Source organism: Oryctolagus cuniculus, chromosome 5, assembly GCF_051225735.1.
Source record: "Oryctolagus cuniculus isolate XC-2025 breed Fujian yellow rabbit chromosome 5, ASM5122573v1, whole genome shotgun sequence".
NCBI classification, from domain to species: Eukaryota; Metazoa; Chordata; class Mammalia; order Lagomorpha; family Leporidae; genus Oryctolagus; species Oryctolagus cuniculus.
This window is the reverse complement of record NC_142871.1, coordinates 167,231,479-167,247,252: the sequence shown is the minus strand read 5'-3', so window position 1 is coordinate 167,247,252 and position 15,774 is coordinate 167,231,479. Positions and strand designations below refer to the sequence as shown.

At 50.5% G+C, this 15,774-nt stretch overlaps 1 long non-coding RNA gene across 1 annotated transcript; it reads left to right on the top strand.

Annotated features, from left to right (window-relative positions):
- The first annotated feature begins 135 nt into the window (after window positions 1-135).
- On the top strand, window positions 136-15,560 carry LOC103352280 (uncharacterized). Its single transcript, XR_016234379.1, has 2 exons — window positions 136-617; window positions 15,158-15,560. It is a non-coding gene; the product is annotated as an uncharacterized LOC103352280 (long non-coding RNA).
- The last annotated feature ends 214 nt before the right edge of the window (window positions 15,561-15,774 follow it).

Genomic DNA, 15,774 nt, shown 5'->3' with positions numbered 1-15,774 from the left:
TGCTGACCCCGCGGTGGGCGGGCGGAGCTGCGAGGGGGCGGCGCCCGGGTGTCGGGTCGCTGCGGGCGCGGGCGTCTCCGGTGCTGGCGCTCACTCGGCGCCCGGGTCGCCTCCTCGCCTGCGCGCGCCTGGCCTGAGCGGACCGGGCCCAGCCTGGCCTCGCCGCTGCGCCCCGGCCGGACACTCGGCGTCCTTGGCGCCAGGGTGACTCCAAAGCGGCATCGGAAAAGCTAGGGCGTCGTGGCGCCGGCGGGGACGTCGGGGCTGGGCGGCGGGGCGGCCCCGAGGATCGGGGGCAGGGAGGAGACCCTGACCCTGGCCTTCCTCGGTCCAGGGGCGTGGCAGGCTCCGAATCTAGGGTGAGGAGTGTGGTGCATCTTCCACCTGTTCCCTTAAGGGAATTCCATGGGAAGACCGCGTCTGTCATGGTCCCACCTCCCATCAGGACGTGTCCTGGGTCCGGACAGCGGGCGGGTGTCCTGACTCGCAGGCGGCGCCGCTGGCCCAGCCGTAGGTGGCCAGGCTGGCCGCAGGCCCACAAGGCAACAGACATCATCAGACTGGCTGGGGACCTTTACCGGGAACTTCGAAAAGTTCATAGGAAATGGAATTAACAGGTAAGGGGGTTTTTGGTACAAAATTTTTTTGAAATTTTATATGCAGGGGACCTTCCAAAAATTCATGGAAAATGCCTACCATGAAAAAAACCTACGCATGGATTCCAAATTTCGTTTTTGTGTCCCAAATAAACGTCTTTTATTTCGGTTTTTTCCACGAAAGTTTGAAGTCCCCTGCTGGTGCGTCCCCCATCAGGGAGCTCAGAGGCAGGGACAATGCATGACGTCATTGGAAATCCAAGGTGCCAGCTCCGTCCTCCTGCCACAAACAGCTGGGAGCGTGGAATGCTGGCGGGGTGGTGTCCAGAGGGAGGGAGGAGACCAAGCGACTGTTTCCCCGAAAGGCAGAGCTTTTCCCAGAAGCCTTGGCCCTCCACAGATGTCAACTCAAGTGGAATTAGGGCCTGAATTGGAGTGAGGCAAGCCAGGGACTTGAGTTGTTCTAGAAGCCTGAGCCAGCCGGCGCTGCAGCTCAATAGGCTAATCCTCTGCCTGTGGCGCTGGCACACCGGGTTCTAGTCCGAGTCCTGGTCGGGGTACCGGATTCTGTCCCGGTTGCTCCTCTTCCAGGCCAGCTCTCTGCTGTGGCCCGGGAGTGCAGGGGAGGATGGCCCAAGTGCTTGGGCCCTGCACCCCATGGCAGACCAGGAAAAGCACCTGGCACCTGGCTTTGGATCAGCGCAGTGTGCAGCTGCCATTGGAGGGCGAACCAACGGCAAAAGGAAGACCTTTCCCTCTGTCTCTCTCTCACTGTCCACTCTGCCTGTGCGCTGGGTTGCTCTCTGCTCCCTGCCTCACCAGGTGATCTCCTCCTCCTGTACTTGCCATCTGCCATGCGGTCCTCACCAGAGTCTGAACCAAGGAGCTGCCGCCCCCCCCCCCGTAGCTAAATAAATTTATTCTTTTTTTAAGATTTACTTATTTATTTACTTATTTGAAAGGCCAAGTTACAAAGAGGGGAGGGTCTTCCTTCTGCTGGTTCACTCCCCAAATAGCTGCAACGGTTGGAGCTGGACCAATCCAAAGCCAGGAGCCAGGAGCTTCTTCCAGGTCTCCCACATGGGTACAGGGCCCCAAGGACTTGGACCATCTCCTACTACTTTCCCAGGCCATTAGCAGAGAGCTGGATTGGAAGTTGAGCAGCTGGGACTCGAACCGGCGCCCATATGGGATGCCTGCACTGCAGGCAGCGGCTTTATCTGCTATGCCACAGTGCCGGCCCCTACATTTCCTTTCTTTATAAAGTTAGCCTCTTTCGGGTATTTCATCTAATACAGATTCTGAGATAAATTAAAGATATTGAAACGTACTGGAGCAGTGGACATTTGGCTTAGCCATTGAAGAACCACATGGGACACCCGCATCCCTAGGGGGTACCTGGGTTTGAGGCCAAGCTCTGCTTCCTGCTAATGCAGACCCTGGGAGGCAGCATAGATGGCTCAAGTAGTTGGATTTCTGCCGCTCATATGGGAAGTCTGGATGGAGCTTCTTGCTCCCAGCTTGGCCTGGCTTAGCCCTGGCTGTTAGGGCCTTTGAGAATGAGATCTCCGTGTCTCTCTGCCTTTCAAATAAGATGAAAATGGATTAATAAGTAATATGTTAAATTTATATCTTCCATATGACCCAACCATTCCACTATGTATCTACTCAAGAGAAATGAAAGTCTATGTCCATGCGAAGACTTGTACATGAACATTGATGGCAACTTGAAGTGCCCAGCGTTTATCTCAACAGTACTATTTTTCGGAATATTTCCTCAAAAAATGTTAAGACTGTGAGAACATGTTTAGGATATTCATAAGAGTAGGACATAATGTAAGTAATTAAAAATTTTAAGTTATCATCTACAAATAGATTTATTGAAAGCATGGACAGTCATCCAATGGAATATTATGCACCTCAAAATTGATAGACAATTATCTTTTTTTTAAAGGTTCATTTATTTATTTGAAAGTCAGAGTTACACACAGAGAGAAGGAGAGGTGGTGGGGGGGAGGGAGGGAAGAAGGAAGGGAGAGAGAGGGAGAGGTCTTCCATCCACTCACTGGTTTACTCCCCAACTGGCAGCAATGGCCAGAGCTGAGCCCATCCAAAGCCAGGAGCCAGGAGCTTCTTCCGGGTCTCCCACGTGGGTGCAGGGGCCCAAGGACTTGGGCCATCTTCTACTGCTTTCCCAGGTCCTAGCAGAGAGATGGATCAGAAGTGGAGCAGCTGGGACTCAAATCGGTACCCATATGGGATGCAGGCACTGCAGGTGGCGGCTTTACCCACTACACCACAGTGCTGGCCATAGCACCGGCCCCGACAATTATCTTGACAAAGGTTTATAGTAAAGGTTTAGAGTAAGTAGAGGTGGAAGTAGGCCATGGAGATATATGATCAATTTGTATAAAATATAAGCTTATATTTGCACACATTAGAGAAGGTTTATAAACCAGGAGGAAGCACCTGGCTCCTGGCTTCAGATTGGCGCAGCGCGCCGGCCATAGTGGCCATTTGGGGAATGAACCAACAGAAGGAAGACCTCTCTCTGTCTCTCTCTCTCTCTCTAACTCTGCCTGTCAAAAAAAAAAAAAAAAAAAAAAAAAAAAAAAAGGAGGGGGGGAGGGTATCTCTCCTGGGAATGAAATATGGTTGCTGTCCCTATCTGCTTCTATGTAACCATTCAGGTTCTGCTCGTTAGTACAGAGCAATGGTGTTTATCTTGGGGGACAGCTCATGGCTCAGTATGTGTGTGAAAAAACATCACCGGTAACTGCATAGGCATGCTCAGTATTATTATGAATTCCTGTGGTGCCACGTACCATTAGAATATCCAGTCAGAAGTATGCATGTAGGGAGACAAAGGGGCTAAAACCCTATATAAGGAAATACCCCTCTTTGTTTAGGGCTCAGGATTTTGGATAAGAAATTCCACTTGGGCCTTATGCCAGCATAATAAAAGACTACTTTCTGTTAAAAAGCCTCAGAACACAAATCCTGCTATGGTATGTCTCCCTCTAAACCGGACGGCCCACCTGGAATCACACACTATCCATGTACAAGTACGTGATGTCCTCTGAGATGGGGAGCTGATGCAGACGTGTGACAGTTAGAGTACCTGTTCCTGTTCCCACGACTGACTTAAATCATTGCCAACAAAAGCTGGGGAGGTTCTCAGAAGACCTCGCCAAATTTGCTGAGGGATTTTAGGCCCTAACTGACCTTCAGTTTGACCCAGAATGATCTACACATTGTCCTGTCCACTTGTACCCTTGAAGGAAAGCAGTGGATCTGGGCTGAATCCCAAGCCCATGCTGACTCCTTGCCAGTCCAGCAGCCCAAGCAGTCTGATGTGGCAACCCCGGGAAGTTCCATAGCTGGGCAAGGTCATCGAGATTTGAAGTGCCAAGATCAAGGAGAACTTCTCTAGTGGCTGGAATGAAGAAATACGTATTCTGAAACCCATACCTTCCTTATCCAGGGAGGTAACGCAACATGAAGAAGAGAATACGGTCTTATTCCAGGGATGACTGCTTGACTGCTGGAGGCCTTAAAGGGGTCCTAACATAGACCCCATCACCCCTGAAGGGAGCCCTTCACCAGCCCATCAGCTCCAGACATTCAGAGGAAACTCCAGAGGCTGGCGGTGGGACCTCTGCAGGCTCACCCGAGAGGCCCGCACACTGTCGGCCTGGTGGGGCGGCGGCGTTCTTCAGCAAGAAGCACCCGAGACAAGCTTCGGTGAACATGTCCGCTGCATTAACGAGCAAGCACACCTTTTAAAGGGCAGGCAGAGGGGGTGTAGCTAATCAGGGCAACACTAACTTTATAGGGTAGAGCTGATATTGGCGCCGCTATGCTACTTCAACCAGCTTGAAGGCCAGAGCAGAGAGCTGGATCTGAAGTGGAGCAGCCAGGACTCGAACCAGCGCCCATATGGGAGGCTGGCACTGCAGGTGGTGGCTTTATGTGCTTTACCACAGCGCCAGCCTCTGGACTTTATAATTAAACATTATTTCTCCAGGCTAAAAGGAGAATCAACTAATAATTTTCAGGCCTTTAGTTGAGAAAGATATTACAGGCCAAAAGGGGTTATATTTTTACTCTGGAAAATTTCCCAGTTATAAAGCTGGTTTTGTGGCTCTGTTTTCCTGGAAGAGGAGACCTTGACCAGCTGCATAGGGTCACCCGTCATTAAAGCTTGCCTCAAGTCTGGACCAATAGAAACCAAGTCCTTGCTGTTGATCCCTGACATGGTGGCATCCAAAGGCAGTGTAGAAAAGTATTAAGATTGAGCTTTAACATCTGGTAGCACTTTTTCTTGTGTTCAGAATTGCATGCCTGTGAGTTTTGGAGCAGCAAAGAGGCATCATTGTCCCTGGCATTGCAAGAAGTTTTCTGTGAGGATGGGACCAGCACAAGATGAACTCAATCCAAATGACAAGTCCAGTGACAGAAGACAGATTTGCTGAAGTGTGAGAAACCAGAACCATCAACAACAATAAAAAAGTTATAATGGCCGGTGCTGCGGCTCACTAGCCTAATCCTCCACCTGCGGCGCTGGTACCCCGGGTTCTAGTCCTGGTTGGGGCGCAAGTTCTGTCCCGGTTGCTCCTCTTCCAGTCCAGCTCTCTGCTGTGGCCCGGGAAGGCAGTGGAGGATGGCCCGGGTGCTTGGGCCCTGCACCCACATGGGAGACCAGGAGGAAGCACCTGGCTCCTGGCTTCGGATCAGCGCAGCGCACCGGTTGTAGCAGCCATTTGGGGGGTGAACCAACAGAAGGAAGACCTTTCCCTCTGTCTCTCTCTCTCACTGTCTAACTCTGGCTGTCAAATAAAAAAAATTATAGTTTTTATTTTGTCTTCTTCCCCCACTAGAAGATTTACAGAGGGCACGAAACCATTCAGAAATAGATTAACAATCTAGAGATCTTAAAATCAGTTATTGATATTTCCTACTCAAAATCTTTCCCATCTTATTACTTTAAGAAATCAACAGTATATCTGAAAAATACTTTCCTATCTGGTTGGTTTATAAGGTCCCTCCCAGATAGAAGATAAAGAAGGCCCCCAAAAGGAAACATCTCTCTGGATTTTTCCAGCACTGTCCAGAGGGGTGGAATCTGATATCTTAATACTCAGTTTAAATAATTTTCTTTTTTTTTAAAGATTTTATTTACTTATTTGGAAGGTAGAGTTACAGACAGTGAGAGAGAGAGAGAGAGAGAGAGAGAGACAGAAAGGTCTCCCATCAGTTGGTTCACTCCCTAAATGGCCGCAACGGCCAAAGCCAGGAGCCAGGTGCTTCTTCCTGGTCTCCCATGTGGGTGCAGGGGCCCAAGGACTTGGGTCATCCTCTACTGCTTTCCCAGGCCACAACAGAGAACTGGATGGGAATAGGGGCAGCCAGGACTAGAACTGGTGTCCATATGGGATGCCGGCGCCGCAGGCAGAGGATTAACCTATTGCACCATGGCGCCGGCCCCAGTTTAAATAATTTTCAAAAATATCTACTTCATGATCAGATAAGCCCCAGAGAAGGCACTGGATTGCAGTGCTGGTCTGATGACCTGGCAGACACACACACAGAGACGTCCAGTTCCTAGGTCACAGGGACAACAGTGTGAGGCCACACCCGGCCACTCCAGCTTCCCTTCCTTTGGAAATGAATGTTTACAACAAGGAGAGCTCTCACCGATGCAGTCATTGTGTGTTTACGGATTCTTCTGTATCCTACTCAAGGAGCAGCCCCAGGAATGTCTGCCAGGACTCACTGAGGAGCCACCGAGAGCAAGACTCGGAGTGTGGCCCTTGGATGAACTCATTTCCTGTTGCTGAAGTATCCAAATGCTAGGTACTTTATACAACACAGAGATTTATTTGGCTCATGATTCTGATGACCGGAGGCTCCCGGAAACATGGTGCCAGTGTCCTGGCAAGAGCCCCAGGCGTATCCCAACGTGGCAGATGTGCCCAGATCGCTGGATCCCCAAATGCCGCCAGAGACTTGAACACACCGAAATGCAAGAGCAGGGTTTATTTCGGAAGTACAAGCTGCAGCAGGGACCCCATCTACTCAACCGCGCAGCGGAGGGCAGAGGAAGGCCTCGAGCCGTGCTTGGGAGCCTCTTTTAAAGCTGGGTTATGTCACTGAGGGGTGTGGGCTAACAGTGGGCTGGGGTCATCTCTGGTACTTCCTGATCCAACGAGGCTGTTCCTGGTTGGGTCAGTCCCAGGGGGTTTCCTTATATGGTGACCCTAGCAAGCTGTGCTGTTCCATTGTAACTTTCAGTTTCCCCAGAGTGAGGCTGCTTTTCCAGTAAGTCAGGCCTGCCTCTCCGAATGGAGGCACTTTTTCGAAACAGCTACTCCGGCCCTTCAGCAGAGACCAGAAAGGGAGATGTGCAGGAGGATCCAAGTGCGTGGCGGGGCCTTGCTTTACAAAACCCACTCTTGTAAGAACCCAACAGGTCCTAAGAGACCTGCATTAATGTCTTCAGAGGCCACCCACTGTCCTCTCCTGGGTTCTACCACCTCTCAGCGCCACCACACTGCAGACCAGGCCTTCAGCACGTGAATCAGTCTCTCCCTCCCTCTCTTCCTCACTTTCCCATAGGAAAAGGGGTTTGATGTTATTGTCTAACACGAGATTTCCCAACCTCAGTATTGTTGACCTTTGGGGCCTATTATGGGCTGTGTAGCATTTGTCTCCCCAAAACCCATGAAAACCATGATTTTTTTTTTGACAGGCAGAATGGACAGTGAGAGAGAGAGAGACAGAGAGAAAGGTCTTCCTTTGCCGTTGGTTCACCCTCCAATGGCCGCCGTAGCTGGCATGCTGTGGCCAGCGCACCACGCTGATCCGATGGCAGGAGCCAGGTGCTTTTCCTGGTCTCCCATGGGGTGCAGGGCCCAAGCACTTAGGCCATCCTCCACTGCACTCCCTGGCCACAGCAGAGAGCTGGCCTGGAACAGGGGCAACAGGGACAGAATCCGGCGCCCCGACCGGGACTAGAACCCGGTGTGCCGGCGTCGCAAGGCAGAGGATTAGCCTAGTGAGCTGCGGCGCTGGCCAAACCATGAGGTCTTAATGGTTGGCTGGTAGGACTTGACAATGTAATGGATGACAGGTAGAGACTTGATCTAATGACAGCATCTGCCGGGGGGTGTTTAAGTCATGGCGGCAGCGGGGGGTAGGGTTGGGGGGGTGCTCAGAGGATGGTTCTCATGAGAGGATTCATTGTTTCAGTTCAAGTTCAGCCAAGGTGCTCTCTCTCTCTCTCTCTCTCTCTGATTCCTGCTCCCACACCTGCCAGTGACCAGCCTCCCTCCGACAGGCTGTGGGGTTGCCTGATCCTGTAACCCCAACTATAAGTTGAAACACATCTTTTCTTTCCTATGCAGCTCCTCTCAATTATTTTAGTTAAAGTGACAAAGAATGGGCTGACGCAGGACCAGGTACTTCTTTGTTGAGGTGCCGTCCTGTGCATTGGTTGAAAGACACCCTGCTTTCCACTGGGGTTGCTGAAAGATGCAGAGGGCCCCTGGCACAGACACCAACTACGAGGCCCACGCCACAAGCGGGCACTTTGGTTGAGGCATTGACTTGGGTTCAGCTCCGTGGGGCAGCTTCCAGGTGAGGGGCAGCAGGATTCGGCCACATGCACCTGGAACGCAGAAGGAAAAGCTGTCCCTCAAGAGGCTTCATTACTAAATCAAGTGATTGCTGCTTGTAATTTCATGTAATAATACTGTTGTAAGTCTAGCAGCCACCATTTATTTCATGAAGCCTATTTAAACACACACTCTGCTGGTCTGTGTGTGTGAGAGAGAGAGAGAGAGGGAGAGAGAAGGAGAAAGAGACAGACTGTCCTGTCTGAACAAAGGAACACACCCCATCAATCTTCACCTTACAGGAACTTCCCTTGAGCCCTCACAGTCGCCTCTCACCTGCATTCTGTTGCAGTGTTTAAGTGGTAACATGACACGCTCTAGCACCCCCATCATGACACACACCCACACACTCCACACCTGTGTGCCTGCAAGGCCTTCCAGCTCACTCTGATGGCAGGCAGACACTGGAACATTTTCACAGAGCAACTCTGCCGCTCTCTCCCCAGTCGCATTTGGGCGACCCACACCCCCAGCCATCAGGGTTTCTTGCCTTTCCTCTCAGTGCCCACCCAGCCCTGGGACCTCTCACTGCCCACACCCTCACGGCCCTGAACTCCTGCGATGTGGGCAGCCACAGGCAGTGGCTCCCTTTGTTTACACTTAAACATATGGATGGAGACTTCCCGGCACAGACAATTAGACTAAGGAGATTCCGGGAAGAGACAGGAAGAACCTTATCTCACTGCTAAACCTCTCACAAGAGATGATACAGATAATCAGTCACACCTGAAACCTGCATTTATCACCTAAGTGTTTTATTGTACCCTTGTAATCAATAATTAAGAACCTTATCGGGAACTCTGTGTAACCTTAAAAGCCTTTTTGATATGTAAATCTTTTGTGCTCCTTCTTGTAAACAACTGGTCACGTTTAAATACTACTGGATTTGTTGAATAAATGAGCCTTGATCCGGACTTGTCTTGGCTCCATTCTTTGCGTCCTTGTCCCTGCATTCCCACTGTCTGTTTCAGGAAACCCGGTTCTTTGTGCTGCAGCCGGCACACTGCACCCCCCCCCCCCCCGAAGTAACTGCACCTCCACCCAACCCTGTGGAAAATAACCAGGGTTCTTGCAGGTTGACTCAAGGCAGCTGGCTGGAGCAGGCCACTGCCCAGCAGCCACTGCTTTGTGTCCAGGAGCCACAGGCCCCCACCCAGCTGTGGCCGATTGACGGCGCTGCACACCCCGGGGCCACCGTGCCCTACGCCTCACCTCCGGAGGGAGGAAGTCCAACCTCTCTTTGTGATGTCTCCCTCTGTACCTCCAGCCGTGCGTGGAACACATGTGATAACCTAGTGACCGGGCACCCCTGTCCCTTTAGGGTACAGGTAAGCCTTCTCACAATGCCCTCAGTCTTTCTGAGTACACATGACTTTTGGAAGCAGTTCCTATTAAATTTGGAATTCCAGGCTGGCTGGTTTGAGTCCCAAGTGCTGGCTGTGTAACCCATCAGTTCCTTTCTGCACACAGCTCAATTCATTGTTTCCATGACACCCATGCTATTCCAGCATCCCCGGGTTCCCCACCTGATTACACTCCTGTCAGGGATCCTGCAGCTGCTGCCACTGCTGTCACTACCTGTGCACACCACCTTCCCTCTCTCTTGAGGTCAGCAGCGGAAGGCATCGTCCCTGCTGGCTGTCTTTGTGGGTCAGAGTGGGCGGTTTCGGTGGTCAGTGTGTGCATGCAAGAGTAGTTCAGCGCTGTGGCTTTACAAAGCTGACTAAAATCAATACCAGAGGTTAGAGGTTCTCAGCAGTTTGCCTCCAATGATGGCATTTAAAATTTTTTACAAAGATTTTATTTATTTATTTGAGAGGTAGAGTTACAGACAGAGGGAGAGACAGAGAGAAAGGACTTTTATCTGCTGGTTCACTCCCCAAATGGCCCCAATGACTGGAGCTGATCCGATCTGAATCCAGGTGCCAGGAGCTTCTTCCGGCTGTCCCATGCAGGTGCAGGGTACCAAGCACTTGGATCATCACCCCCACTGCTTTCCCAGGCCATAAGCAGAGAGCTGGATCGGAAGAGCAGCAGCCGTATGGGATGGCGGTGCCGCAGGCAGAGGCCCAGCCTACTACGCCACAGTGTGCATTTTTGAGTGTCCATCCCTCATTTATCTTTCACATTGTGTGTGGTAATGCACCTGACACTGTTAACACTATGAAGGCTATAAATACAGAAGTGGAAATTCAAAAGATACAAAAACTGTCATTAAAAATACTCATCTCTGGGGTCCTCATCTCTCACCTGTCTAGAGCTGCGGGCATTCCCAGTCTCTGGGGCCTAAATACCTGGGACCCATGGCCTGGTCAAGCTGACATGTAAAATTAGCTGTCACAGTGGTTCCCCTCTTGTAGATCAATATTGGGAGGAGTTGTGTCAAAGATAACAAAATAAGATGCCAGGCAAAGTGGTAAGGACAGATTTTAATCAATCATACAAGCATGTTAGTACAACAGGGAAGCGGGGCCAATGTAACATGAACTTGACTTTGATTTCTGCAGAGGCAATGGGGTTTTAAAAGTGATTTATTTATTTGAAAGAGTGACAGAGAAAGAGATACACACACAGAGAAATCCTCCATCTGTTGGTTCACTCCCCAAATGGCCCATTTGCTGGGGTTAAGCCAGGCCAAAGCCAAGAGCCTGGAACTCCATCTGGGTTTCTGATGTGGGTGGCAGGGGCCCAAGCCCTTGGGCCATCTTTCACCGCATTCCCATGTGCATTAACAGGAGGGTCAGAAGTGGAGCGCTGACTCCAACCGGTACTTATATAGGATGCCAGCATTGCAAACAACAGCTTAACCCCCTGTGCCACAACGCCTGGCCCAGTGGAGGTTTCAAAGGAAGGATGAGGGTGGGGGCAGGGGAACTGCACAGCAAGCAGAATCGGGGAAATAAAAGCCCCCAAAGGGTTGGACGCAGTAAACATGCGGGGCGGCTGTGTAGTTACCCAAGCCAGAATCCTTCCTCCCCAAGGTGACCTGGGGGCAGAGGCCCTGTCCTTCCTGGTGATTCCACGAAAGGAACGGCCTCTGGGTCCTTGAGAAGCACACTCCTGGGCTGCGGGAGTGGTGCACGTGTGCAAGGGGCTTCGGGGAGCTCATGACAAAACTGGATTGAAAGATGACACGTGGGGCCAGTGCTGCGGCAAAGCTGGTAAAAGCTTCCACCTTAGAGACTCCGCCACTCCACTTCCGATCCAGCTCTCTGCCATGGCCTCGGAAAGCACTGGGAAACACCCAGGTCCTTGGGCCCCTGCACCCACGTGGGAGACCCTGAAGAAGCTCCTGGCTCCTGGCTTCGGATTGGCCCGGCTCTGGCTGTTGTGGCCATTTTGGGAGTGAACCAGCAGAAGACCTTTCTCTCTCCCCTGCCCCTTTCTGCCTCTGCCTTTACGTCTATATAACTCTGCCTTCCAAATAAATAAATAAGTGGTAAAAAAAGAAAGATAATGTGTATTTTCTTGAGCCCCTCATATAGCTCAAAGGGACAGGAAAAATTGACAAGTGGAAGCTCTTTTTAGTAAACGCTCTAAGAACAGAGGTTGGGGGACCTGTCCTCAGATGTCAGACACAACAGTGAATTCGGCAGTCTTGAGTTTCCTTAGGCAGCGCATTAAGGAATTCAGCCTTGAATTGTGTTTTCAGTTTTTTAATATAGCTGGAAGGAAATGACGAATCATTTATGATGAGAGAAGGCCATTTGTTTAAAAAAAAGAATGACTTATTTTAAAGGCAAACAGGAGAGAGAAAGAGAGAGAGAGAGAAAGAGAGGCCTTCCATCTACTGGTTCACTCCACAGATGGCCACAATGGCCATGGGTCAGGCCAGGCCAAAGCTGGGAGCAGCTGAGACTCGAACTGCTGCCCGTACGGGAGATGGTGTTGCAGGCAGAGGCCCAGCCTGCTGCCCACGGAGTTCACAGTTTTCACAGCCCAAGGCGGAGCCCCCGCCGAGAAGCGGGCTCTGAAGGGCCGAGCTCCAGTGTGGTCAGGGAGAGGCTCTGCCCCCCGGTGCCTCCCCACTCCAGATCAACCTTGACCAGCTTTACAGTCCCTAGGGGACTGCCAAGCAGGACCCCGGGATCTCTGTCCCGGACTCCGGACTCCGGGCTGTGAGGCCAAGGCAGGCCTTATCTGATAGGATCCAGTTAGGACCAGTCCTGAGCGGACAGGGTCCGCCTCCACTGCATGAGGGGCCATAGCCCCACCCCCCACAAGATTTCCAGCAGGCTCTCAGGGTTTGTTTTTTTTTTTTTAATTTATTTGCATGCGTCTCATAAATACATTAGGAACACAGTACTTCTTCCCATACACTGGGAACACAGTACTTCTTCCCACACACTGGGACCACAGTACTTCTTCCCATACACTGGGAACACAGTACTTCCCATACATTAGGAACACAGTAGTTCTTCCCATACACTGGGAACACAGTACTTCTTCCCATACATTAGGAACACTGTACTTCTTCCCATACATTGGGAAATCAGTACTTCTTCCCATACATTGGGAACACAGTACTTCTTCCCATACATTGGGAACACAGTACTTCTTCCCATACATTGGGAACACAGTACTTCTTCCCATACACTGGGAACACAGTACTTCTTCCCATACATTAGGAACACAGTACTTCTTCCCATACTTTGGGAACACAGTACTTCTTCCCATACACTGGGAACACAGTACTTCTTCCATATACTGGGAACACAGTACTTCTTCCCACACATTGGGAACACAGTACTTCTTCCCACACATTGGGAACACAGTACTTACTTCTTCCCACACATTAGGAACACAGTGCTTCTTCCCACACACTGGGAACACAGTACTTCTTCCCATACACTGGGAACACAGTACTTCCCATACATTAGGAACACAGTAGTTCTTCCCATACACTGGGAACACAGTACTTCTTCCCACACATTAGGAACACTGTACTTCTTCCCATACATTGGGAAATCAGTACTTCTTCCCATACATTGGGAACACAGTATTTCTTCCCATACATTGGGAACACAGTACTTCTTCCCATACACTGGGAAATCAGTACTTCTTCCCATACACTGGGAACACAGTACTTCTTCCCATACATTAGGAACACAGTACTTCTTCCCACACACTGGGACCACAGTACTTCTTCCCATACACTGGGAACACAGTACTTCTTCCATACACTGGGAACACAGTACTTCTTCCCATACACTGGGAACACAGTACTTCTTCCCATACATTAGGAACACAGTACTTCTTCCCATACATTAGGAACATAGTATTTCTTCCCATACATTGGGAACACAGTACTTCTTCCCATACATTGGGAACACAGTACTTCTTCCCATACATTGGGAACATAGTACTTCTTCCCACACATTGGGAACACAGTACTTCTTCCCACACATTGGGAACATAGTACTTCTTCCCACACATTGGGAACACAGTACTTCTTCCTATACATTGGGAACACAGTACTTACTTCTTCCCACACATTAGGAACACAGTGCTTCTTCCCATACACTGGGAACACAGTACTTCTTCCCATACATTGGGAACATAGTATTTCTTCCCATACATTAGGAACACAGTACTTCTTCCCATACATTGGGAACACAGTACTTCTTCCCATACATTAGGAACACAGTACTTCTTCCCATACATTGGGAACACAGTACTTCCCATACATTGGGAACATAGTACTTCTTCCTATACACTGGGAACACAGTACTTCTTCCCATACATTGGGAACACAGTACTTCCCATACATTAGGAACACAGTACTTCTTCCTATACATTGGGAACACAGTACTTCCCATACATTGGGAACACAGTACTTCTTCCCACACATTGGGAACACAGTACTTCTTCCCACACATTGGGAACACAGTACTTACTTCTTCTCACACATTGGGAACACAGTACTTACTTCTTCCCACACATTAGGAACACAGTGCTTCTTCCCATACACTGGGAACACAGTACTTCTTCCCATACATTGGGAACACAGTATTTCTTCCCATACATTGGGAACACAGTACTTCTTCCCATACATTGGGAACACAGTACTTCTTCTCATACATTAGGAACACAGTACTTCTTCCCATACATTGGGAACACAGTACTTCCCATACATTGGGAACATAGTACTTCTTCCTATACACTGGGAACACAGTACTTCTTCCCATACATTGGGAACACAGTACTTCCCATACATTAGGAACACAGTACTTCTTCCTATACATTGGGAACACAGTACTTCCCATACATTGGGAACACAGTACTTCTTCCCACACATTGGGAACACAGTACTTCTTCCCACACATTGGGAACACAGTACTTACTTCTTCCCACACATTAGGAACACAGTGCTTCTTCCCATACACTGGGAACACAGTACTTCTTCCCATACATTGGGAACACAGTATTTCTTCCCATACACTGGGAACACAGTACTTCTTCCATACACTGGGAACACAGTACTTCTTCCCATACACTGGGAACACAGTACTTCTTCCATACACTGGGAACACAGTACTTCTTCCCATACATTAGGAACACAGTACTTCTTCCCATACATTGGGAACACAGTACTTCCCATACATTGGGAACATAGTACTTCTTCCCATACATTGGGAACACAGTACTTCCCATACATTGGGAAATCAGTACTCCTTCCCATACATTGGGAACACAGTACTTCTTCCCATACATTGGGAACACAGTACTTCTTCCCACACATTGGGAACACAGTACTTCTTCCCACACACTGGGAACACAGTACTTCTTCCCACGGTACCCGCCCTGCCACCCGCTCTCCCAGCCCTCCCCGTCTTCCCTCCTTGTTCCCCGACCTGTTCTCACTAGGATAGTTTTCATTTGCAGGGTGGAACAAAAGATGCGCTCGCCTCTCTCAGTGCGCCCCAGGACGGCATCCGCGATGCAGTGTGGCAGGTGACTCGGAGTTCAGGGTGTCTACAGGGACAGCACGCCGGTGGTTGCAGACTTCGGGGGCTGTTTGGGACAGCACGCCGGTGGCTGCAGACTTCAGGGGCTGTTTGGTTGTTGCAAGCAGGGCCTGCTCTTCACGAGAAGAAGTGCCGGTTTGTGGCCGGCCGGCTTCTGGCTCTGTTCCTCTGCCTCCCTGATAACGGCCAAGGCCACCAGACCCCGGTTTCTTCTGCCTGCACGCGGCTGCAGCCATGGCGCCAAGGTCAGCGACACCCTGCTTGGCCCCGACCGGGGACAGTTAAATAACTGAACCGTTAGATTTTTCAAAAAAGCTAAAGAGAAACTGGCTGACTGGCTGACGTCTCGCTTCTGTATGCCCGCTTCCTGCTTCCACAAGCCCGCGCACGCAGTTAACTGCCTGATAAAGTAGGTTTGCCTTTGACCCGCCCCAGCCCTGCGACGCGGGGCGTCCCCGCCGGCCTGCGCGACAGGAGTCGCCGGCGGGCTCACAGGCTCCTCACTTGCCCTCCGAGGTCCCGCTGCGTTTCAGC